This window comes from Tenrec ecaudatus, chromosome 17 (assembly GCF_050624435.1).
Source record: "Tenrec ecaudatus isolate mTenEca1 chromosome 17, mTenEca1.hap1, whole genome shotgun sequence".
Classification (NCBI taxonomy): Eukaryota; Metazoa; Chordata; class Mammalia; order Afrosoricida; family Tenrecidae; genus Tenrec; species Tenrec ecaudatus.
The window spans coordinates 53,801,309-53,827,988 of NC_134546.1; the positions used below are offsets into that span (position 1 = coordinate 53,801,309).

At 43.9% G+C, this 26,680-nt stretch overlaps 2 protein-coding genes across 10 annotated transcripts in view; one reads left to right on the top strand and one right to left on the bottom strand.

Moving 5' to 3' along the window:
- Positions 1-21,183, bottom strand: part of PEAK1 (pseudopodium enriched atypical kinase 1) — a 293,334-nt gene extending 272,151 nt beyond the window's left edge. For all 9 annotated transcript variants that reach the window (XM_075535961.1, XM_075535949.1, XM_075535952.1 and 6 more), the window contains exon 1: positions 21,027-21,183. The gene's annotated coding sequence lies outside the window, so the exon portion shown is untranslated. The remainder of the gene's footprint in view (positions 1-21,026) is intronic.
- Positions 21,184-21,468: 285 nt separating this feature from the next.
- Positions 21,469-26,680, top strand: part of HMG20A (high mobility group 20A) — an 89,835-nt gene continuing 84,623 nt past the window's right edge. The window contains exon 1 of the mRNA XM_075535962.1: positions 21,469-22,006. The gene's annotated coding sequence lies outside the window, so the exon portion shown is untranslated. The remainder of the gene's footprint in view (positions 22,007-26,680) is intronic.

A 26,680-nucleotide genomic window follows, 5' to 3' on the forward strand; every position in this document is an offset into this window, starting at 1 on the left:
GTTGGGATGTTTTCCTGATATATTACTTCTTGATATAAAACTCTTTCTTACGCATTATGGGTTGCTGGACTTGTTTCTCTAGTCACACCAGCCTAACACAACCCTATAATCACGAGTGTCCCATGAGAGTTCTGTGGCCAGTGCAACACATTATAGAAGCCAACAGTAGAGCAGTGTTGTGGATTGGGTGGCTCGTGTCAGAATAGGTAAGGAAAGATGGAGGGTGCATGCCAGTCTCATCTCTGGCTTGTGGCAACTGGTCTTCGTCGAGTTGGATTCTCCCCTCTTGTGTAGCCAGTGGAGGTCAGGTGCAGTTTTCTCAGCAAGGCACTGAATCCAGAAGACCACAGAAGGGATGCATTTGAATTACGGCGCTGACAGAGAACACTGACTAGCCTACCAACAGCCAGAACAAACAAATCTATCTTGAAAGTGGTACAACCAGAATGCTCCAGAGACGTGAGGATAATAGGACTTTGTCTTGTGTAATTGGACACATTATCTGAAACTAAAAACCAAACTCACTGCCATTGAGTTGATGCTGAAGCATAGCGACCCTATAGGGTAGGATACAACTGCACCCAATGTTTCCAAGATTATATATAACTCTTTATGGGAGGAGAAAGCCCCATCTTTCTCCCGTGGAGCTGTTGGTGGCTTTGAACTGCTGACTTTACAGTAAGCAGCCCAACACATAACCACTACACCATCATGGCTCAAGACTAATTCCTATGGTAGGGCATCATGCTAGGAAGGGACTTATGGGGGAAAAAATGGATGACCTTCAATGAAATGGATTAGCCCAGTAGCTTCAACAGTGGGCTCAAACATCAGAAAATTCGTAAGGATGGCACAGGACTGAGCGGCGTCTCATTCTGTTATACACAGGAAGGGTTGGAACCAACTCATCAGCACCCAACAACCACCTGACTGCCAGAAGAACAAACAGACTTATCGTGGAGGAAGTGTAGTCAGAATACGCCTGAGAAGCAATCATGATGAGACTTTATCTTAAGAACTGAGGACATGCTACTAGGAGGGCCTGGTCATTCTTGGTAAAGGAGAGGGTCAGGGACAAGATGAAGACCTTCATTGAGATGGATGGGCAGTGGCTACAAAAATGGGCTCAAACACAGCAACACTTTTGAGGATGGTGCAAAACAGGGCAGTTGTTTTTCTCTGTTGTGTCTCGACAGGGTCACTGTGGGTTTGAACCAACCCATGGTACCTAACAAGAACAACGGGAGCTGAACTATCTAGCAGTAAAAAACACATCCTTTAATGTTATGGCTTTGCATTCTTCAACTTGCCATGAAACTGATTGCATGGCATAATGCTTAAATGAAATACCACAGAAATACCACAGGTCTTTAAAAGTGTTATAGAAAGTGTGTACTATGAAAAACAAAATCAAACAACTATGCTCTGATTGCACATTTTTCCCATGAAAATAAACTTATACTCACTTGTTATAACATATCTGAACATGTTTGTAGTTTGAAGCACTAAGAGGGGTAAGACATCAATTTGAAAAGAGTTTCTTTCAGAATAAAATGAATTATGCTAACTAAAAAAAAAAGAACGGAGGGAAAGAGGGAGCTCCTCTTCTTAGAGAAACACAAAAGCCATTCGTATTGGGGGGCTTTTCTGGCTACTGGCCCACATTCCAATAATTTAAGCATTGAGACTGCCTGGCAATTGTGGGTTCTGATGGGCTTGTCGTTGTGTCTCACTCAAATGCTGCTGATTTTAAAGCAATTAAACATTGGGTAAAGGAAAAAACACAAGTTAATCTCAAAATAACAAACAGAGAAGGAGGGAGGAAGGGAGGGAGAATCCTGTTTACTCTTTAAGACAGAAAAAGACATTTAAGTGCAAACGTTTAAAATAATATCACATCATATTTCCAGAAGTAATTTATTTACAGCCAAGATTTAATGGCTGTAAGTGTTCATGCAACCACTACTGGCGATCTTTATTACTGATTGCATAAACAAAAAATTGCCAGTGTTCTCACATTCTCATAAGCATAAGAAATAGTACAAACTGGGTGCCATGAAAACACTAACAGCTTTCACTCTCAAACCCTGTTTAGAAAGTTACTTTACATATCACCTGCCTTTCAATTCACTATTGGGTGCTCAAATGTCAGACCCTATACTAAGTCCTGACGACAAAAAGATAAGTAAGCAATGTCCCTTAAGTCTCCCTCATCTATTTAGCTAATCAAAATCACACTAACCAAAAAGAGCAGGACTTACCTAACAGGGAAAAAAAAAAGGTTAGAAATGTTAGAGAAAAAATGTATATGATCACAAACTAAGTTAAAAGCAATGCTTGTTCATACTTTTCCACTATATGATCCAATTTTATTAGTACACCTTGAGGATGCCACAGCCTCAGAAGCCCAGGAACTCAGAAACAAGGGGCTTTGAGTAGGAACTGACTCAATGGCAGTGGGTCTGATTTGGTTATTACCCACCTCACCTAAGTATTCTCTCCAAACCTCTTTAGATCTTCCATCAGAAGGAGTATTTGAAAATTCCTAATCGGCCCAAATCCTTAGACTATGGAATTCACCTTATGAATTGACTGACATGATTCTTATTGAGGGGCGCTGATCGCCCTGTCAGGTGAGTGTCAGACTGCTAAGTGCAAAGCGAGAGGTTCAAATCCACCAGTTGGTCTGCAGGAGAAAAATGGGGCTCCTTGCGTCCAGGAACCTTACAGCCTCAATAGTGCTACACAGGGTCACTGTGAGTCAACGGGGAGCCTTGGTGGCATAGCAGTTACACATTAGACTGCTAACCACAATGTCAGCAGTTCAAAACCACCAGCTGTTCTGCAGAAGCAGGGCTTTTCCACTCCCCTAGTGCTATCAGTCTCAGAAGCTCACAGAGGCAGTTCTGCCCTGTCCTGGAAGGTCACTAAAAGTCCCCATCGACTCCATGGCACACTACATGGAGTCTGTTGTCATGGCAGCGAGTTTGGTGTGTTTTGGTTTTGAGAGTTACTACAAGTAGTACACCTTGTAAACCTATAGACAACTGCCAATTTAACACTCTTGAAAGTCCATAAATACAAGAATACGACGTCTGATTGCGGCAAAGGCTTCAACTCTCCTGAAATCACAAAATGAGTGCTGAGCATCCACGATGTGTCCTGGTGTGGCCGTGACAAAATCTCATGCCAACTTGAAAAGGGAAGGGGGGTGGGGGTCTAGCCTATCAATCAGGTCACAGCTTGATGACCTCATTTGGAGGCACCAAGGAGATACATAGCTCACTGGAGGCCAGATACACACTGACTCCCTGCAAGACAATCCTGTTGACAAGCCAGATGTGCTACACTGATGGAGCCAGAGACCTAGGGCTGGAGGAGTCACGTGGAGGCCCATGCCATGAGACCATGAGAGGCTTCCACCGCTGCTGGGTCCACAAGACTTTCCACCCACTGGCCTGTGATCTTTTTTCCTGCATTCGGTGTCATTGCATGTGTTGCGTGAGTCCAAACTAGAATTTACAGACTGCTAAGAGACTCGTGGGCTAATATTGGACTTATGGACTAGATCTGGACTGGTCTGGGATGTTTTCTTAATGTACAATAGCTCTATGATATAAAGTTCTCTCTTACACACCTGAGTATCTCTGGATTTGTTTCTCTGGTCAACCCAGACTAACACACCTGGCTTTGCTGTTCTCGTCTCATCTACCCCTCCAGAGCACTGTTGGATGGCATCTTCTGGCGGAAATGGGATGCTCTAGGACTGAGCTAACATGAGCCAGTGGTGCCGGCTGGCACTTGAAGTGTATTAAGTCTGATTTGAGATGGACTGTAAATGAAAAATCAGTGTCAGATTCTGAAGACCTTACCAAGGGGGGGAACCAGGGTGTGTGTGGAATAAAATATCTCCATATTGACAACATCCTGAGATGTTGTCAGTTAGACTGGTTTAAATAAAATATTCTAATATTATTTTCACCTTTTACTTTTTGAAATGCAACTACTAGACATTCTGAAATTACATATGGAGTTTAGGGTAGACCCTAAAGGGTGCTTGGTGGCACAGTGGGTTGTGCATGGGACTTCTGCCCTGTCCTATAGGGATGCTATGAGTGGGGATGAAGTGCACGGCAGTAAGTTTGGTTTTTGACTTTGGGAAGGAGAAACTGACAAAGGACCCCCGGTGGAGTGGTGGGTTACACGTTGGGCTGACAGCCACAAGGGCTGCAGTCTGAAACCATTGGCTGTTCCACGGGAGAAACCCACAAGGGCAGTTCTGTGGCTCCTCCTGAGTCAGAGTGGACTCAGTGGCAGTGAATTGGAGTTTCAGGTTAAGGTGTGTCCAAGAGATCCCAGACAGATGTTTTAGACTCTCCAGGACCTGCTCTACTAATAGATCTTGTAATAATTACCATTTCCCATTCTACCAGGAAGTCATCATGGAGAGGGGAAGAAGCAGGACTTTTTAATGCAATGCTATAAAAAATGTTCACTATAGTATCGGGGAAAAAGAGGATAAGAAGTTATTAAAAAGTGGAGCTGCTTCAACCCTGCTTTTAAAGCATTCAAATCCAGCCACAGGAAAGAGGGGGAAATATCAATTCCACTTAACAAAGAGTATCTGCTGGAGTGAGCAAGGGTCCGCTCGGCCAGTCCCAGCAGCTGCATGACACTCACACTGCTGAGCACGCCGCACCGACTGTAACTGAGAACTCAGTCTAGTATTCATCTCCTATCTAAGCAGAGACTGCAAAACCTGACTCCCACATAAGCTGTATCTCCACTCTGCAACATGGTACCAATTAGGGATTGTGAAATATGTAGACAAGATGACTAAGAGAACAGGCACTAAATTATTTGCAGTGGTCATCTTGGAGCAGAAAAATAGAGCTTCTCCCTTTTCGTTACTGGCTCTATATTTTTCCTTTGAAAATGTTTTCCTTCTGAAAAACGAGGGCTGGAGGGGCAGTGGGTCAAGTGCTGGGCTGCTCCCTGAAAGGTTGGTGGTTTGAAACAATCAGCCACCCCGTAGGAAGGGATGGGCAATGTGCTTCTGCAACAACTGGCAGTCCAGGGAACTCTGGGCGGCAGTTCGACTCTGTCTCACAGGGTTGCGCAGTCAGAAAGGACTTGGCAGCAGTGGGCTTGGTTTGATTGAAAGTTTCCACAATAAAAATTACCTCCTGGAGGACCTGATGCAAAGGGCTTAAGTGGAGAGCAAATGCTTTGAGAGTGATTAGGTAAAAGAATGTACGGATGTGCTTTATACAATTGATGTATGTATATGTGTGGATTGTGATAAGAGTTGTATGAGCCCCTAATAAAATATTTTTTTAATTATCTCCTGTCTATCATGGCACATAAGATGTGTGATGTAATATGAAATTATAAGTAGGCCATTTCGTACGTGCCACCAAAAAGGACAGGACGAGAAGGAAGTTACTGTGTGGAGCAGGACTGTTTCCTAGATAAAGCTTGTCCAGGATTAGACCTATGTCCAAAACAAACACACACACTCACTGCCCGAGAAGTCGATTCCAACTCATAGTGACCATATAGGACAAGGTAAAACTTCCCCAGGGAGTTTCCACTTTTTTCAGGAGTAGAAAGCCCTGTCTTTCTCCCATGGAGCGACTAGTGGTTTCAAACTGCTGACCTAGCAATTACCAGGCCAATCAGTAACCACTAAGGCACCAGAACTATATTGGATAAGCAAGTATCAGCATTCAGACAGCTCCGAAGCCCTGGAATTAACTTTTACAAAGAACACAAAACATATCCTCTCTAAATAACAAGATTTTTGCTAGCCATCTGGAATGCCAAATTGACAAATGAACTCTAAGCTGGGTTTATAACGGGATTTAACTTAATTGACATGTTTTTTAATTTTTTCTTAAATACATGGAAAATCCAAAGTAAATCATCAAAGGACCCAAGAGGTTACCTCCTCAAACGAGAAGGTACTTTCTTTCCAAATGATTTCTGTGCTACTTACAATGAGGTTTACACAGTCACGACTGTGGGTTGTTCCACCGCTCCATTTGTAGGGAGAGATGTACAGAAGGAACGAGTTAAATTTGCTCTTGCGTGACAAAGACAAGGGGTGATCACCTTACAGGTTTCTCCTCTTTCCCTCTCACCACTCTGAAATGGCCCTTCCTTCATCACTGGATCTGGACACCACCACCCGCAGCACCAAGACTGACAGCTGCATTAGGGCCTACTTACCTGTAAGGCGTAACATTACAGATGCAGCCAGTGCCCAAAAGGCAAATACTGCAAAGAAGTTGAAAGGTACTGCTGCCAAACTATAATTGCATGTCAAAAAGAGAAGCAGTCCCAGGAAAATATGTTCTATGGCTTCTCTGATGCCTTAAATCTTCATTCACACATATTCTCACAAATACGGCTATGTCATACCCACATATAACCCGCAAAACTGTTGCACGCCTGGGAACGAGGCAGTTTCTCGGCATGTGAAATCGTCGACTCCCTTTCCAAATCACTCACAAGGTATGCTATGGCACCGAGTCTTGTCATAACAGAAGGTACTATACCTACTTTGAAAATTATGGGAAACCTTAACTTTTTTTAAAACATTTTATTAGGGGCTCATACAACTCTTATCACAATCCATACATATACATACATCAATTGTATAAAGCACATCTGTACATTCTTTGCCCTAATCATTTTCAAAGCATCTGCTCTCCACTTAAGCCCTTTGCATCAGGTCCTCTTGTTTTCCCCCCACCCTCCTCGCTCCCCCCTCCCTCATGAGCCCTTGATAATTTATAGATTATTATTTTGTCATATCTTGCCCTATCCAGCGTCTCCCTTCACCCCTTCTCTGTTGTCCGTCCCTCAGGGAGGAGGTCACATGTGGATCCTTGTAATCGGTTCCCCCTTTCCAACCCACTCACCCTCTACTCTCCCAGCATCGCCCCTCACACCCTTGATCCTGAAGGTATCATCCACCCTGGATTCCCTGTGCCTCCAGCTCCCACATGCACCAGTGTACAACCTCTGCCTTATCCAGTCCTGCAAGGTAGAATTCGTTCGGATCATGGTAGTTGCGGGGAGGAAGCATCCAGCTTTTTAACAGGGAAGAGTACTCTGTCATATAAACAATTGATGGGTAAACATTATTTTCCTACTTCTTGACTAACATTTGAACCAAAGCAGCTCAGGAAGGTAAAGGTATAGAAGAAAGGGTGAAAACTTCTAAGAGCTAAGAAAGATGAAGCTGTAAGCATACAAGCATACTGAAGAAGTATACTAGAAAACTAGTCTCCTATTTATTTTTTATATTTCTACCGTTTTTTTCATGTGTTTTATCTAACAAGCACATGATACTTACTATGGCCTAGGCCAGGGATTATTCTAAGTACTTTCCAAGCATTAATTCATAACAACTCTCTGAGGTAGGCTCTATAATTGACAGCCATTTTACAGGCAAGGAAGCAGAGTCAGGTCACATAGCCAGTAAGTGGAAGAGATGAAATTCCTGGGCAGTATAGGTCCAGAATCCACGCTAAGCTATTTACTGGCTCTCAAAAAGTAATACACTCAGGAAATGCCAGTGTCTGGCTCCTAGTTCACCAAAAGGCAGCACCCACAGGCCAGAGGGTCAAGCACACCAGCTACTCCACAGATGAGGCAGTTTGCTCCAGTCGATGTTCCCTCTGGAGCCTGCCAACCCTGTCTTATAAGTTCACCGTAAGTTGAAATTGACTCCACAGTATTTAATAAAAATCTACTAAATGAACAAGAGCATAAAGTACAGACAGCTAACTGGGGACAACCAATTATTCACAGTCCCAAACACCACTATTAGTATACTGTTTAATTTCCCATCAACCATTTCCTTGCCCACATACTGCTTCCCCCTCCCTTTAAATGATTATGAAAGCATACATGATTATCCAGGAAAGTAGTATTTTATGATACTAGTTTTCCATAATTTTTAGCGTAACGGCTAAAGTGAACTGGGTACTTATTGTATGTCAAACACGCGTGTGCTTATGCACTTGACATTTTACAAATGAAGAAAATGAAGCACAGTTAATATACCTTCCTAAGGTCACACTGCTAGTAAGAATCTGGGCCAGGGTTCAGAGCCAGCCAGTTTGACTTCAGAACTAGCATCTTGACCACTGCTGGAGGGAGGTTTATGAAGCCCGTAAGCAATAGTGAGCTTAATAGAGGTTAAAGTGGTGTTTATTATTGGCTTCCATCAAGCTTGTCTGGCAGTTTGTGGAACTGTGGTGTGTGTAGGTTACTAGGTTGTTGGCAACTATGCCACTGATCTTTCAAATGTTAGCACAGTCACCCGTGGTGGACAGGTTTCTGCAAACTTCCACACTATGATAAACGAGGGAGAAAGGCGTACTGATCTACTGCTAATCCTACGGGTCACAATAAAATGCTGGGAGATGAGTCCCCACATACACAGTGGTACCTTCCACACACCAGAACGGTGAAAGCTGCACAGGAGCAGGCAACATTTCATTCTGTTCCCGGGCTGCCATGAGTCAGAACCAACTCAAAGGCAACTAACACAAACTCAGTCTACAATGAGAATCCAGCTGACTCATAAGAGACCCTAGAGGTCTCTAGGGTACAACTCTTTACAGGAATAGAAAGCTCTGTCTTTCCATCCCCTCACAGAAGGGTCACGGGGAGGAGATGAGCCCGTCAGGGTGCAGTGTCGCACCGCTGAAACATACAACTTCCCTCTAGTTCTTTAATGCTTTCCGCCCCCGCCCCACTCATGTGACCCCAATTCTACCTTACGAATCTGGCTAGACCAGAGGATGTACACAGATACAGGTAAGAACTGGAAGCACAGGGAATCCAGGACAGATAGACCCCTCAGGAACAATATTGAGAGTAGTGGTGCCAAGAGGGGAAGGAAAGGTGGGGGGAGAATGGGGGAACCGATCACAAGGATCTACCTATAACCCCCTCCCTGGAGGACGGACAACAGGAAAGTGGGGAAAGGGACACATCGGTCAGTGTTAGGACATGAAAAAATAATACCAACTTATAAATTATCAAAGGTTCATGGGGGGAGAGGGAGGGGGAAAAGGGAGAAGCTGATACCAAGGGCTCAAGTAGAAAGAGTTTGAGAATGATGATGGCAACAAATGTAAAAATGTGCTTAACACAATGCATGGATACATAAGAGTTGTATGTGGTCCCAATAAAATGATTTAAAAAGAAAGTTCTTTCTCCCATGGAACCTGTAGTTTCTGAACTGGTAACCTTATGGTTCGCAGCCCAATGGGTCACCAGGGCACCACCAGGGCTCGCTCTCTGACTTTGCAAAAGTCACACATTCAGACCTGCCCCCCAAGCAGTACAAAGAAGGCATCAGGGGCTAGAAACTTAGTTAATATATCAACTTTCCACTCAAGGCACTAAAGACATACAGGCTCTTTCCACTCAAACCCCAAACTCACTGCCTTCGAGCCTTCACCGGCTCATGTGACCCCCTGGTGGGTTTCTGAGACCGTGACTACTTATCAGAGTAGAAAGCCATCTCTTTCCTGCGGACCTGCTGATGGTTTCGAACTGCCCACCATGCGGACTCCAGCCCAACACGTAACCACTACACCACCAGCATATAAATATTTAAGTTTCTCACAACTAGTAAACCCAGCACCCTGGCACACATCAACATGCATAGGTGACAGTTCCGTCAACCCTTCAGTAATAACAGAATTAAGAATAGAATCCTGAGATTCTTGGCCCACTATTCTGTAAGTAGATAAGCCCTTATTTCTCTTACAGTACCTGGGAAATGATTGACATTAGATAGGAGCTACTTGCCTACTTCATACTGTGCTACCTCTTTTCAGCTAATGAGAGCCCACCTAAAAAGCTGAAAAGGAGATGAAATGAGCTATTTGATTACAACCTTAGTTTACTAGATTACATGCAATGGTGGGATTCAGGCAGTTTGTACCAGTGTGGCAGGACTGAGAGCTAGTATTTTGTTGAGCTCGACAAAGTGGTTGCTGAAACGACACTGGTGCTCTCTACGGTGGGCAGCTGCCCGATGTGGAAATAAAAATTTTACATTCCTTACTTTTTTAATGTTCATCTGCACAACAGCATATCTAAACACGTGTAACGTTCAATCTGTCTATAGGTATAAAAAAAACTCGACAACACTAGGCTTGTGAGATTTGTTTATTGATTTCATAAAGCTCGCTACACATCGGATAAAATACGTTTTTATTTCTCTGCATTTGTTACTTCAGTAAGCAAACATATAAGGTAGAGAGGAAACGTACCAAATAACCAGAGGGTGGCACGCTGTCTCGTTCCAGCTGTGTCTTATGTCCCCAATTCCCGTGAGATATTATGAGTAAACTGTGCAATTTCTGAAAGTGTTCAAGAGCTGAAAATATTGTCAGGACAATTGCTAACAGGGGAAGCAGAAAGGGGTCTTTCCAAGATGAACTTGATATATGCAGAGAAGTCACCTAATTATTTCTAATACATCAACCACAATGACTAGTATCTGCTTGGCCCACCACTAAAGGAATGGGATCCTGCTCCTACAGATGAACCACACAGCCCACGATGCTTAGGTGAAGGTGAAGAATAGTGTGAGTGAGCATGCCCATCAGGAAGCAAGATGGAAAGATCTTAAATATCAGTTTTCTTGGGTGTGTTCTTGTTGTTGTCAAGCACTAATACTTTTCATTCTTTTAAAACTTTCTTATAACAATCTACTTTGTGTACTTTATTGATTTTAATTACCAACTTATGAAATTATGAATAATATACTACCTTTTGTTGTATTTTTTTCTTCACTTAGTTGTTAAATTATTTGACGAGTTGTTAAATTATTTCTTCACTTAGTTAAATTATTTGAATCAGTTTTTAAATTATTTGAATCCTGCCACTGGCTACATGTCTTTAATTACTTTTAAAGTTCTATAATTGTACTTTGGGTTTTGTTTTGTCAAACGGTGAATGAACTATCCACAAAAGAGTAAGACGACCATCTCTGCTTGACTTTACATGGAAGCATTAGATTTAAAGCAGTCTTGAATCAAACCCTAATGAATCCAAAAAGGTGGCAGCCAGTCGAATGTTAAAAATAAAGTGCAGCTCTTCTGGTCAGTTCACTGAAGAGTAGCTTAAATGATAGCCAATGATCAGTCCCAAGTCTTATCATGGCAGGGAACCAAGAGCAGAAGCACACTGACGGGTCAAGGTCAACCTATGGAGGAACCTCTGCTAGTGGATAATTACTAGTGTGTGCATGAAGCCATGTCAAGCTTCTTGGGTGACACATGCATGTAGCTGTTGGTCCGTAGGGGCCGTCCAGCCGATCCTAATGACCCTATGTACAACAGAGTACATCAGACTGAAATACAGTCTCCTCAGGAGGTCCTGTCTTATCCTCACGGCTGTTGTCAAGCTTCAGCCCAGGGTTGCAGGTCCTGTCAAAGCCATCTTACTGAGAGTCTTCTGCTCTCTCCGCTGACCTACGTGATCAAGTATGAAATCCTTTGTTCAAACATACCTGGCACATGTTTGAGGTCATTCTTTCTTTGTTTTAAAAAAACACCTTCCATTCACCGACGTGTACACATTTTGTTTCATGACACTGGTGGCAATCTGAACACATGCATTCTTCCTACTTCCTCCTACGCTCCCCTTTTCCAATCGCCGCCTCCCTTCCAGCCCCTTCCTGCCTCCTGAGCCTTGCTTTGGAGCCAGCCTTGGGGTCGTACATGGTTGACTTTCCTCCCTGGTCTTTACAGGCTTTTATTTTATAGGGTCTGTTCATTGTTTGGCTGAAAGCGGAGTTCAGTTCTAGGATGTCCAAGGCCATCGTCTCAGGGTGAGGTCGCTGCTTCTTAGGTTCATGGCCGCAGCTGGTATTTGCCTTCCATTACTATTCTTTAAGTTTATAATTTGCCTCCACGTTGACTGCACACTTAGGGAGGGCATCAGTATTAAGTCCAAACACAGCTTGGTGCCTTCTAGATAACAGGTATTTAATATGCATGTATTAATGATGAACACGAAATCCACAGCCACACCCAGCCCTTGTGATTATGGGAAGCGGCTCCTCCTACTCCGGGTGACCTGGGTGGCCCCTGAATGAAGCCTTTGAAGCTCCTCTTACCGTCACTCCCCCCTCTGGTGATGTCATGGGGTCTCAAGGACAACTCTCAGCTATCTCCAGGCCAGCTCATTCCCCGCTGAATTCCAAACTCTTTTGTCAACTGCTGACTTGGTATCACTATCAGCATGTCTATTAAAAATCTCAAACGTTTAACCAGTCTGGAACAGAACTCTTGAGCTCCCCCAGGAAACATGCTCTGGGTCTTTCCCATCTTTTTGTTCCAGACAAGGACATTCCTCTAGTTGCTCAAGCTGTGAAAGGTCAGCACTTTACTTGTTGACCATTCCTTCCCATTCCACATGCAATTCATCAGCTAATCTACCTGGTTTGAAACACATCCAGTTGGAGTCAGGGTTATCAGTACGGATACAAATCTATTTGAATATATGTACAGAAACAAAAAGTCATATATTTGTTATATAGACATGTGAAATATATGTGTTATATATATATATTTGTTAGCATATATATACACACGAGGTCCCTGCGTGGTGCAAATGGTTAAGCTCTTGACTAACTAAAAGATGAGTACTTCAAACCCACCCAAAGGCACGATCTGCTTCTGAAAGGTCACAGGCTTAAAAAACCTACCCAGTACACTTGTACCCAGAACCGACTTGGCAGTAAACAGCAACAACAGTGCACAAGGAGGCTTTAAAAAGTTAGTGGAAAATGGAATTAAAAGATAACAGAACTTTTCCATGAATTTTTATTACTCCCCGCGTGTGTATGTGCATCAACTCTGCCCATTGAGAAAACCGAGAAGCAGTGGTACCCCAAGAAGAATGAATATAATTGACACCCAAATCTTGGCTTCAAAATACTATTTCCCAATAAAAAGGCACGAGGACTCCTTGGAGAGATGGCTGAATCTATGCCAGGGGAAGGTAAAATGCATACAAGATGAGCCTGGGAGCCCCGCAGTGCTAGAGAACACAGTGCACATGCAGCGTGCCCATAAAAAGGTGGACAAACCAAAAGGACACCGAAATCGACCTAGAAGATCTCCCAACAGCCCAAACTGGAATCATGTGACCAACAAAATAAATTACGATAGTATTAACAATCATAAGACAGCAATACGATAAATACATGAGTTTGAACTGACACAAACAAACAAATAGGGACAAACTTCCCTTACAGAAGAATTCTAGTTAATAAAAAAAAAAATGTAGTGGGAATGAGCAAAATAGAAAATTACCCTTAAAACATCACACAGCAATATTCGCTGGCGGCAGGATTCACTGATGAGTAATTATGATGAGTGCGCACAAACAGGATATTGGTGAAGTCTCAAAGAATCTCCCCCCAAATAGTGACCTATTACTATGGTGGTCCTCCTCCAGGAAGTGAAGCACAATTCCTCCTTTTGAGTGTGAACTGGACTTAGCACCTTGCTTTTCTTAAAAGGGAAACATAGCAACTTTGACGTGGAGAAACATGTAGAAACCACCAGTGAGTGTGATCGAGGTTAACATCACCAGTGACACTTTACTTTGACGTCTTGCATCACCCCCGTCTATGTAATATGTGATATTCTTCCCCCAAATCCATAACTCCAGCTTAATCATGAGAATTCCAACAGAAACAAACTGAAGCGCATTCTACACAGCACCTACACAACCCCTTCAAAAAGAATCTTCCAAAGTTCCAAGGTTATCAAAGACAAAGACCCTCTTTTGGAGAGACTAAGATAAACAGACAACTATAAGCAGTATGGTGTCCAGGTTTGGATCAGGGAATGGGAGGTACATTAGCGGAACCTGATGGAAACCGGGAAAATCCAAATACAGAATTTGGAGTTTAGTGCTAGAGTTCAGCTGAAGGCACTGGACCACTCCTCATTTCTTAGCCTGATAAACATGCCATGATTATGTTCCGAGGGTATCACTACAGGAAACTGGAGAAAAGATTTCCATAATGATTTAGAGCCTTGCACAGTTGTACTCTGTCCCATAGGGGTCACTGTGTGGGATTACCAACTTGACAGCAGTGGACTTGGCTTTGGATTGGGGTGAACTTTATGGAAGCAGACAGCAACACCTTTTACCTGCAAAGAAGCTAATGGGCTCCCCCCACCAACCTCCTTGTTAGAAACCAAATACTTTAACCATTATGCCAGCAGGGCTCATTCTAGTAAGACTTTAGGCTTTATATATTCTCCTCTAAATCAAAAATTAGTTCAAAACAAAAAGTTGGTAGAACTAAATGGAATTAAAAGATGATTTCCCCCCCCCTAACCTTTTAAAGTCCCTTCTAATAAAAGCTGATGCCACCGTTTCTCACTTGGCCCTCTTTCAAGAGCTTCCTAACAGGCCTTCTCCTTCAGACGACCTTCAACATCGGAGCCAGAGTAAAGCTTTTAAAGCAAAAAGTCAGATCATGTCGCGCCTTTGTGCAAAACCCTGTTGAACAGCTCCCATCTCACAAAGTAAATGTCCAAGTCAAAGGCCCCGTGTGATCTGGGTCGAGTTCTCTCTGATCTCATCTTCTACTCTGCTCCATTCACTCCAGTCCAGATACACTCTGGCATCTGAGCATTCTGCGAGTGTGGCAAGCACAGTTCTGCTTCACAGACTCTGTACAGAATATCTCTACTACTTAACGTACCACCTCACTGCCTTCAAGCCTGCTCTCTTCTCAAGCCTTTCCCAACACCTCTTTTAAAACTCTTGCTTGGCTTTCCTGTCTACTCTTCTGTGTGTGCATTCTCTGTACAACATTTATCACCTTTTAATACATTGTAGCAATAATTAATTTTGGTTGATGTTTGTCTCACCCCTCTGGAATGTAAGCGCCACAAGGACAGGGATCGTCGTCTTTCTGGTTCACTACTGGACCCCCTGCATCAAGTGCAGCGTATGGTGTCTACTTGATGGACAACAAACATGTACTGAGTAAATGATCTGCCTCAGAATTCCAAATTAAATGTCCCAGTGACTCTCTGTCCCAATCATTACTGCATTTTCTCTTTCACCCCATTGCTTGAGAAGAATACTGTATGGAAAAGAAATGGGCTTCGGATCTTGGCGCTCATCACTTGATGGTGTGTGTGTGTCTTTTGGCCTCTCAATCTTCAGTTTCTGTATCTCAAGAAGAATGACGAAAGACTGGAAGGGTAGCCACACACCGTAGAAATAGGCATGGTAGTCCTATCATGGTGAGGATGGCATAAAGCTGAGCAGCAGTTCATACTGATAGAGTGGGCATGCCACAAACAGAAGTTAGTATTGTAACTCTCACTCATCTCATAGTTCTCACTGCCCACTGGACTACCCCGACATGGCGGACAGCTCTGCACTCCAGTTACAACCCTCAAGATCATGAACACTGTGCATCAACTGCTCTTCAATTCCCGTTACCCAAGCACGCCTCTCAGGGTAGTGATGTAGAACCAAGCCTCTGGGATTGAACTTTGAACCCCAGGTGTTCCACTTAAAAACTAGGATCATAACAGGCCCTATCTCCTAAGATTCTTCCAAGGATTAAATGGTTTGTTCTAGATACCACAGCTGGAAACCGGGAAAAAAAGCAAGCCATGCAAACTGACTCAGCTACAAACCCAAGGGCTAAGAACCCTCCCTTTCCCCAGTCAGCTGTTTACCTGTCTTTCCTGCTAGTTCTCTTAGAAGTTGCTGAAAACCCACACGCTCCTTTTAAAGTTCTTTTTAAATTCTACCACAGCCTCCTGCTTTTGCTCTTAGCAGGAAATCAACCTTCACAGAGACATATGATCAACGTCTTCAACTCCCTGCCCCTGTCAGTTAGAAACTTAACTCCGCAGCCATCCATCTTGACCTCCTTCCTTTTTGCTCACTGGAAAATGAAGCCAACCTCCGGCCCAGTCGATTTCTCTGCCTATGCCCTGGAACCTTCTCCTCTGTCTCCTCAGACGCCTTGGGCTCCGCTGATCACACAAATCAGTCTCTCTCTCTGTCAGTCTCTCTCTGTCTCTCTCTCTCTGTCTCTCTGTCTCTCTCTCTCTCTCTCTCTCTCTCTCTCTCTCTCTCTCTCTCTCTCTCTCTCTCTCTCTCTCTCTCTCTCTCTCTCTCATCCTCTTTTCTCTTCCCCGCCCCCCTCAATGTCTTTGTTGGTTCTTTCCAGACTCTACATAAGTATGCCCAAGAGCCTCTCAACTAAACAAAAACAAGTGAGCTTGTTCCTAAATCCTCTCCATCTCACTGTTTACACTTTCTCTTCCAGAGCCCTTTGTGAAAAACAGTGTTATTCCTCTCAATTAGCTACACTTGTAGCTGTCACTCACCCTTCACCCCCCCACCCCGCCCCGCCCCACCCCAATGCATTACAATGTGTCTAACTACTCTCACTGAAGGCTAGAGTAGGAGACACCTTAATCACCAACTTTCAGAGACTTTATTCAGTCTCTATCATACTCGGCTTCCTTGTGGCTTGAGACATTCTGAGTCTTTAAAATACTCGCCTCCCTCAGCCTCCAAGGCCAAACTTTCATACCTTTTTTTCCCCCCACCTTTGGTCCGTCTGGCAGAATTGGTCAGCTTCTCTTGGGCTGTCTGCCATCTACGTAGCAGCCCACGACAGAAATATGGGAATCATCCTTCTATCTTGCTCAGCTCCATAATCTGATTATTCACCATGTCCTGTGGATAATATCTCCTACATGTCCCCTCCTCCATCTTCCTCGTCATTTCTCACCAAGTATGGCTTCCTGGCTGGCTGGGCTCCTGATTTTGCCCTTCCCTAAGCCAGCATCCATTGCACTACAAAACAACAGGTCTGAAACACAAATCTGATCACAGCACCTGTTAAAGAGGGAAAAAAATGTTCCCACTAAACCCATCACAATCTTTAAGCAAAGTTCTAAGGTTTCTTAAAGATGTGTTGTCCACATGTGGCTACTGAGTGCTAGGTAAGTGCACATTGAGATGAGCTACCACTGCAACATTTGAAGTGTAGTTGGAAAGAAGGTGTGCTCACGAGGTGTCGATGGGATCAGCTATCAGGCATCAAAGAACAAAAATCTGGTGTGAATGAGGGGGAGTGCGGAGTGGAGACCCTAAGCCCATCTGTAGGCAACTTGACATCCCCTTACAGAAGGGTCACGGGGAGGAGATGAGCCAGTCAGGGTGCAGCATAGCACTGAATATACAATTTTCTCTACTTCTTTAATGCTCCCTCCCCCCATCATGATCCCAATTCTACCTTACAAATTTGGTTAGACCAGAGGATGTACATTGGTACAGTTAAGAACTGGAAACACCAGGAATCCAAGACAGATGGTCTCTTCAGGACCAATAAAGAGAGTGGCGATACCTGTAGGGGAAGGGGAAGGTGCGGGGAGAAAAGGGAAACAGATCACAAGGATCTACATATAACCCCCTCCCTGGGGAACGGACACAGTAAAGTGGGTGAAGGGAGATGTCAGACAGTGTAAGAAATAACAAAATAATAATTGATAAATTATCAAGGGTTCCTGAAGGATGGGGATGAGGAGGGGGGCAAAAATGAGGAGCTGATAGCAAGGACTCAAGTAGATAACAGTTTTGAGAATGATGATGGCAACAAATGTACAAATGTGCTTGACACAATGGATGGATGGATTGTGATAAGAGCTGTATGAGCCCCCAATAAAATGATTTAAAAAAGAAAAAGGTCAGTGGTCTGAACCCACTAACAGCTCAACAACAACAAAAAAAAACACCTAAAGGTCTGCCCCTATAAGACAGCCCAGGAAATACGGTGGGGCAGTTTTATGGGGTTGCTGAGTCGGAATTTACTTACAGCATACAACATGTTGATTATAAGTTGAACAGAATATTTTAGACATACTTGGTTAAACAAAATATATCATTAAAATCTGCTTCGCTTTATGATAATACCTAGTAACTTTTAAATTATGTATGTGGCACACATTTTATTTCTACTAGACAGTGCTAGTAACAATGTCCTTCCCTTCTTTCTGAGCTTAGTTAGTCCTACCTGAAATTCAAGATTAGCTCAGGGAATCAACTAAGATGCATTCCAGGACACTCCTCAAGGCCCCATATCTGAGTCAGCTCTCTCTCCCCTTTGTTCTTCCATCCATAAGAATCTGTCTACCTCCCTGCCATACACCACATCATAATGATTAGCTTATCAGGTATTATTTCCCCACCAAACTGTAAGCTCCTTGCAGAGGGAGCTAGCACCACTGTATGCCACCACATCGAACATGTCAAACACACACATGTTTCAAGTCAATGTGAACAACTTGCTTCTTGCCTGAAAGTTCCTAGAATTTCTCCTCCTCAAAAGAGTTTTCCAAAGCAAACAGTGTGTGTGTGTGTGTGTGTGTGTGTGTGTGAGAGAGAGAGAGAGAGAGAGAGAGAGAGAGAGAGAGAGAGAGAGAGAGAGAGAGAGAGAGAGACGAGGCTGTCAAGAGATCAGCAAGAGGAAAATCAACCTCAGGATGCACACTTGCCTCCTACAAAGACACCAGTTTGCCTCGGTGATGCAGAGCCTTGAACTCAACACTTCAGCATGCCAGGGACCACAGTTTGGTTCCTAAATTACTGAAACAACCCATCCAACAAAAGATAGGATTTGGCAGGTTTCAACAGAAACAGCTAGAGCCCAGCACCTGTTCCAGTTAAGCAGTGCATCATTACAGTTAAAAACAACAACAAATCTCTCTCATGAAACAAATGCTAATCTCACGATGTGGCACCACGGAACGATTTAGAAGAGTTATTATATGAAATATGCCAAAGCATGAATTTATGGCGGATGCTTATTTGGCAAATATGGTTGGCACTGCTAGATGTTGAAAAACAAGAATGCAAATAAGCAAATAAAAGTTTTTAAGCTTCCAGACTAAAATATTTACATTACCATAAATGTACAAAGATAAATGTTTATAGGAATGCACATATAGTGCATTCCAGGAACACATGTTTTAATGTGATTGTCTGGAAACAGTTATGAAGTGGCATTATTTCTTTATAAGCCTCGGGGTAGACGCTTAAAAATGAATTCTGACAGAATGCTAATGGGTACGAACATTTTCATGGAAGCGTCTTCACTGGATACAATGAATGGCTAGTCATAGTATAAGTAGTTCAAAGCGATCTTATCTCTTCCTTTCAGCAAAACACTTCTTTTCCCACTCTGGAACTCAGACAAACATAGATGTCAGTCCTTCCAAAAATATGGGGAGGGGTGGGGAATGATGTAACACCATCTCTGCACATCAGAAAGTTTTAAAGAAAATAATTTGACATTTTCCCCACATAATATAATCAGGTTGGAGTCTCCAAAATAAAGACATATTTCCCCCACTCCCTCTCCGAGAACTATGGAAAGCTGTTTTTCTTTTCTGCATGGTTAGTGAGTTTGTCATAGGCAAAACTCAGGAGCAACAGCAAGAACCCTGCTCCCATTGTTTAACTTTAATCTCTGGGATGAGGCTATTAACGCCCATCTTTGAAACCAAGAAAATGTACCATACCTGCCATTAGCGTTTCCTAAACGAGTCACCAAAGAGAAGATGCGCCAGGCACTTGGAGAAAGTAATTAGGGTAGGCAGTCAATTGAGGTAGCAAGAACTGCTCTGAGATTCCAGAAGCCAGCATGCAGCAAGTATCCAGGCTTGCTCATGGAAAGTTTTACCCCTGTGGATAATTCACTTTTTTTTTTTCCACTTTCACACTGCAGAGAGCAAGGCGAGTTCTTCTACTACAGGCATTACCACTACATCATTTCATTTATCAGGAGGGGTGGGGACATGAACTGGGGCTGAGAAAGCATCATCGGTAAGCAGGCCTCCAAACAAAATCCTCAAGGCAATTCCCAATTCAGGTGAAAAGCTGGTCGCATACGTACATCATCCAACGATCTAAAAATAGTCTTTTATGTAAGCCTCCAAGTATTTAATTCAAGGTATAATCTAACCACATTTAACAGACAGAGAAGAAAAATGTATTAGGTTTTCTATGGTTGGGCCAATAAAGATGAAATCATAGTTTTCTTCTAACTCATCACCATCACCCCAACGCCAGCTTTCCAGTCCCACCATTCCACAGCTCTCAAATTCCTCAACTTGAATCTGAAAGCAAACAGCCTATTGCAAGAAAGTAACATTTAAGGGAAGGGGGGCTCTTTCCTGTTGCTTTGAGCAGTCTTCAAGATGAAAGGCGAAATCCAACCTCTCAGACAGAAGGGGAAATTTTGGACGGCAAGTCCTCTTCAAAGCAGAAGAAAAGTGGCCAGAACGGATGAGGCAAAGGGCAAACAGGAGAAGCCAACTGACCAGCAGGAAAGTACCGCACTTCAACCCCCCAAGCGAGCAAGTACAGCAGCTCGCCGGGGGCTTCAGCAGCCCCAGCGCCCAGGGAGCCCACCCGAGAGCCAGCGGGGTGCGCCGGACTGACCGGGCCTGGACGCGGGGTGACCCCGCGCAGACTTCGCCAAGGCGCGAGAAGCCCTTCCTGCCCCAGCCTACCCCGCGTCCAGCTGCCTTCCCCGGGCTTTCCGTTCCCCAACAGCAGCTTCCCAGGCGCGCCCGGGGGCGTCCTCCGCTGCCAGGTCCCAACTTTCCCTCCTCTTGGGGGCGCCGCGCTACCAGGGCCGCCGAGGGGAAGGAGGAAGGCGCGGGCGGGGAGGGGGCGCGCGGCGCCGGCGGCCCCCGCGGCGGGGATGGCGGCGGGACGGCGGCGTGCGGGGGTCGCCGGAGTCCGCGCCGGGCACGAGGCACCCGCCGCCCGAGCCCCCGCGGCGGCACCACCCGGACCCCCTCCCGGGGCCCGCCCGGATTCCCCCGGCTCGGCGCCCTCATCCCGCGGAGACCCTGCCCACGAGCCGGCGCGTGAGAGGAGGGGAGCGGAGGGTAGGCGGGCAACCCTGCCCCCGTTACCTTGGGGGCGCACATGCCGCCACGGGGACCACCATCGCCGGCCGGCCCTTCCCCTTCTCGGTGACCACGGCCGCCGCCGCCGCCGAGCGACTGACACTGACTAACAACAAGTAACTAACTCCTCGCCGCCGCCGAGTCCACCGCGCGCTCCCGGCCGCTCGCCGCCCGCCCAGCCCACCAGCCTGCCAACCTCCTCCCATCGCTGCGCGCCGCCCCTTGGCGCGCCCGCGCGCGCGCGCCCGCCGCCGCGCTCCTCCAGCTCTGCCCGGGAGCGAGCACGCGTTCGCTCGCCCCACCCCGGGGGAGGAGTCTCCGCGAGTGCCCGCCTCCCCACGTTCCCACCCCCCGGAGGACGAGACCTAGAGGGCGTCTGATTGGTTGGAGAGGGCGGAGCCAAAGCAAGTGGGCTGGACCACGAGGACCTTAGGCGTGCGCGAGGGGAAATTCAGATTCAATTGAGTACCAGGAGAAACGAACAACGAAGTATTGGCCCATTTGTGTACTGGAATCTCTTGTCAGCTTGAAATCGACCACAAGTGTTTTCCAGAACTGCTCTGGATAGGAAGAACCAATTTTAAGTACCACGACTTTCTTGCGAGGATGGGCAGTAACAACAAAACTACATTTCCCAGAAACCCCCATGGAACGCAGATCACCATGCGTAGTCACGTAGTCCTTCGCCGCATTCGAACAAAATAATCCCTCCATTTTTCTGAAGGTATCGGAAATAATCATTCATTTTCCTCCTCACTGGGACAAGTATGACTATTGCTTCGATAGGAGAAGTTCACTATGGGGAAGGAGATTAAGTGACAAGGGAAGGGGAGAGAAAACACACCCAATAAAGTGCTGCGGAGGAATCTTTGTCAAGCTGTGAGATGACGGCGTGCGAAGAATGAAGGCGATTGAGAGGGGCTGAGGGAATTGTCTTCCGAGTGAAGGACTTTCATTAGACCCTTGCCCACCCCTGTCGTCAGCAGGTCAGTAAGCAGGGCGAGACTGGGATGGCCGTAGTCTAGGTGCCCTTGAACCCTTAAAAGATCATCCCTCGATTGCCTTGTTATTGGTTTGCCTCGGTTTAAGGCTGTCTGAATGGGGCGACCCACTTCCGGTTGGGGGGAGGGGAGGAAGACCGTCACGGGGGAGGGGAGAAAACTCACTTCCTGTGGGGGGTAGGGTAATGGTTTTGGGGGTGTCCACCCTGTTTCCTGAGTGCATGAGGGGCTTGAGAAGCTGGTGGGTGGGTGGGGCCGTTTGCCCAGACGCTATCATACCAGCTTTGGAATGGTGTTTCATGTACGGGTTGCCCACCACGTTGTGCTCACCACCCGCCTCGGGCTTTAATTTGCGGGTTTTGCCTCCACAAGTAGATGGGCCATTCCCTTCGTAACTAGATTTGCAAATGCATTCTTACTTCAAAGAATCGACAACCCCTTGTTAAAAGTACTACGAGACACCTATTTTTCTTGTGTGACTCATGGGTGCCCACACCGGCTCCTTTACCCAAGGCCAACCTTGGCTGAGTTAGGGTCTCCGCCTGGACATGCCTGGAGAACTCTGGTTGTTCTTTTACGGAGCTGGTGTATTATTAAGAGGATTGAATATGTAAATGTGAGGGTTGTTCCCTCCAAGGGGGAAAGCCACATAATGAAGGATGTCCTTGATATCTCTAAACTTTAGATTTCAGGCTACAGCGTTTCCCCTGGGTCTGAGAAGAAATTCCCCCGGCCTTCAGATTTCCTCCTTATGTGTAGTAGTTGTGAAAATTGCATTCTAATTCTTAGCCTTCTCTCCCTGTAATTTAGTTAAATTCTACATCATCACTTTAAGAGCCATACCTGTCCTTTGTGGTGTAAAAAAGTCAAAGGTCATGATACTTAGCTCAGAATTTAAAGAAGGCAAAACATGAATGGGCTCTAAAGAACTTGCTCTTTCTCTGTACTCGTATTTTTATAGGAAATTATATACAAAATGGTAATGAGCCCTCATTGTTTATTCTTTAAATTTTGTTGCCAGGGGCCAAAGTACACCCACCCTTCACTTAACAATACATTAAAGTTCCAAAGACTGGGGGTTCTGTGAAAATAGGCATGTGAAAATGGAGGATGACTACATCTTACCTAACTGCCAAACTACATTATCATAACTGCCAAACCACTGAGATGCCTAACCTTAGCCATCATAACTAGCTATACTCTCCCCTCTCACTGTTTCTGTTTATTGCTACCACACTGAAAGTTAATGCAAGAGGGTTTTTTTTCCTACTGTAAATAGCATGTGAAGGTCAAATAGTAAGATAGTTGGACAATGGGGAATAGGTGCACTTGAGCTTATATTGAGTGTGTGTTAGAAGAAATCTTTGAAACAAGAGGCGTGAAACTATTTTAAAAATCTTAGAATGAATATATTATATAATTTCTAGAATACATAGACATTCATTCTGTTGAATGAACCTAAAGTTGTAATGTCTTTCACCAATTTTTTTAAGAGCCCGAATGCCTGTGTGTTTTTTCCCCTTAGGAATTGTTAATCTACCCTCAGCATTTGCAATTGTCTTAATTCTAACTTTTAAAAATCCTTTCATTTAGAGTTTTAAAAAAATTTTTAAGCCAATTGTTACAATAAAGGGTTAAAATACATGTTCTAACCTATAAACGTACAAAGTGATCCATCAATCTCTCAAATCAGTAAGTTTAAAAGTTCATAGATTCGTTGCAGTAGTTGATCGAAAAGGAAAGACAAAGCCTTTGTTGGGTTAGGGCATAGAGACAGGGCTCCTTAGAGACTAGCCCAAACAAGTATTAGGAAATTAATTACAGAAATGTTCATGAACTTCAGTTACTGTAATGTAGAAGAAAATACATGGTTATACTTCTGACAAGATTTGCATCTGACAAATAATAGCTTGGGTATTACTGAAATATGGAAGGGTTATATAACGAAATGAAAAATATTTTAAATTGTGTTAAAATATTGATTGAGATATTACAGTATCGTGTCTTGGAAACTGTCTTTGGAAAGTAAACGGGTTTATTAAATTGATCCTCATAATTTTCCATGGAAGAAATAGTATTAAGAAAAATTGCTGCAGCTGAGACTAGCAGCCTGAAGAACTGTCTACTCAGGGCAAAGCAATATTTAAAACGCACATACTTGAAAGATGTTTTGTGATTGGTGGCAGTTTATTCATTAGTTCCATCAAAGAAGTAATATTGGAAAAGGTTGTGAAAAATAGAGAGGGAAAGTCTGTGGAATTTGTTTTGGTTTTTAAGTGTTTCTGTTAGAAGTGTTACTGTCTTCCATCGACCTTTTTCTCCCATAGAGCTCTTTGTTGTGGTTTTCTTTAAATATTCTAATAGATACACAGTATCAAAGTTAGAAACTGGAAACATTGTAAGAGATACTCTTGTTATTTCTCTCAGTGAATGAATTTGAAGACTTCCTTTTGTTGCATTCCTTCTATAATAGAATTGTCCTTTTTTTTTTTAAGGTTACTTAGGTTACATAACCATTTTCTTTTCCAAAAGCAGTCACTGGATACACTGCTCATAGCAGTTTAAAATATTAAAACATTAGGTCAAAATTCTGGATATGGTCTCACTGAAATTTGATTAGCCACAGACATCTGTATGCTGTACATAATGCAAAGGTGCCTTGATGTTGTCTACCTTGCTTGCTAATATTCTACAATGATTTTCTTGATTGTTGTGGTGGTGGTGGTTTGGTTTTGTTGTTGTGTTCTATGCTGAGTAGTCTATTCCAGTTCATTTGGACCCTAAATGACAGTGTTCCATAGGAGTTCCTAGACTATAATGTTTATAGGAGCAGATTGCCAGGTCTTTAATTCCGTGGCACTAACTTGGTACAATTGAATTGTTTACTTGATATATCTGAACCTGTTACTAAGCCTAAGTGGAGCTATTTCATGGGTCATGGATTTACATGTATATACCCTAGCTGCATTGACTGGTGCCTTTTCTTGTTTTGCTCCCCAGTCTGTCTGCTGGTTTATTGGCTGTTGGGATTTACCCACATGTCTCTTTGAAGTCTTAACATATTCCCAAGGGAATGAATGCATTACTAGAGTTATTGAATTATCCCATCTCCCCCTTGATTAGTATATTCACTTACCTGTTAAGATTTTGGTTTTTGTTACCTGTGGGAATGAAAAACCTCTAATTTGCATAACTACTTTTAAAACTCTGGAAAAATTTACAGAACAGTAAAGTATCAAGGTTGTTAAGACATCATTAATGTCATTTGAATTGGTATAGAAAGACTTGCAAATCCTTCTTTGAAATAATTGCCATCATGTCAGTTTCTGCAGCTGGTGACTCACTCACACACACACACACACACACACACGTCAGAGTTGAACTGTCCTCCATAGGTTTTTCAGTGGCTCATTCTCCCCCAGACCATGTTTTCAAGGCACTCTGAGTGAACTGAAACCCCCAACCAATTGGTAAGCCCTCAGAGTGTTAACTGTTAACACACACAAAGATACCTATTTAAATGCTAAGCCTAAGGAACCTCTGCAGCAGCAGTCCTCAGCCTGTGGGTTTCAACCTCTTTGGGAGCCTAAGGACCCCTGTAGGGGTCGCCTAGACCATTGGAAAACACAGATATTTCACAATATATAATTACATACCCTTTTGTGATTAATCACTATGCTTTGATTACCATATATATTCATGCATAAACCGAGCTTTTCAGCACATTTTTAAAAAATACTTTTATTGGGGGCTCTTACATCTCTTATCACAACCCATACATTCTTCCAGCGTGTCAAGCACATTTGCACATATGCTGCTATCACCATTTTCAAAGCATTCTCTTCCCACTTGAGCCCCTGATATCAGCTCCCCATTTCTTTCCCCTCCTTCTCCTGCCCTCCTTTGGGGTCAATATGCTGTTATGTATTAATTAAACTCCTGTTACTGATGAGAACTGACTCTTGCCCTCAATTTAATTGGAAACAAGTAAATTGTAACTAACGCGTAGATTGTGGAGACTGCCGGTAGATCTGAACAGAAATGCGGTAAGGAGGTCAGTGTAGAGGGGTTTGCATTGTAAGATATATCCCCTGCTGTTGACTCAGAAACAAAGTCGATCTGAGTAGTGTGTTCACCCAAACCCACGCTATTCATCATTGCTCCCCAAATGGAAACTAACCTAGATGACCATCAATTGATGAATGGTAAGCACAGTATCGTACAGCCATCCAATGCTATAGGAAGGAAAGAAGTGGTAAATGCTACACACAGGTGAACCTGGAAAACATTATCCTCAAAGAAAGAAACCAGACACAAAATGTCATATATTTTATGAATATACATTTGTTGCCATCATCCTTTTCAAAACATTTTCTTTCTACTTGAGTCCTTAGTATCAGCTCCTCAATATTTTCCTCCCCACCCTCCTACTCTCACGAACCCTTGATATATTATTATTATTATTATTTTCATATCTTACTCCATACGCTGTCTACCTTCACCCATGTTTCCATTGTTCGTCACCTTGGGGTGGGGGCTATATGTTGATCATTGCAGTGGGTTCCCTCTTTCTTCCCCTACCTTCCCTTTACCCTCCTGGCATCGCTACTCTCATTATTGGTCCTGAGGGGTTTATCTGTCCTGGATTCCCTGTGTTGT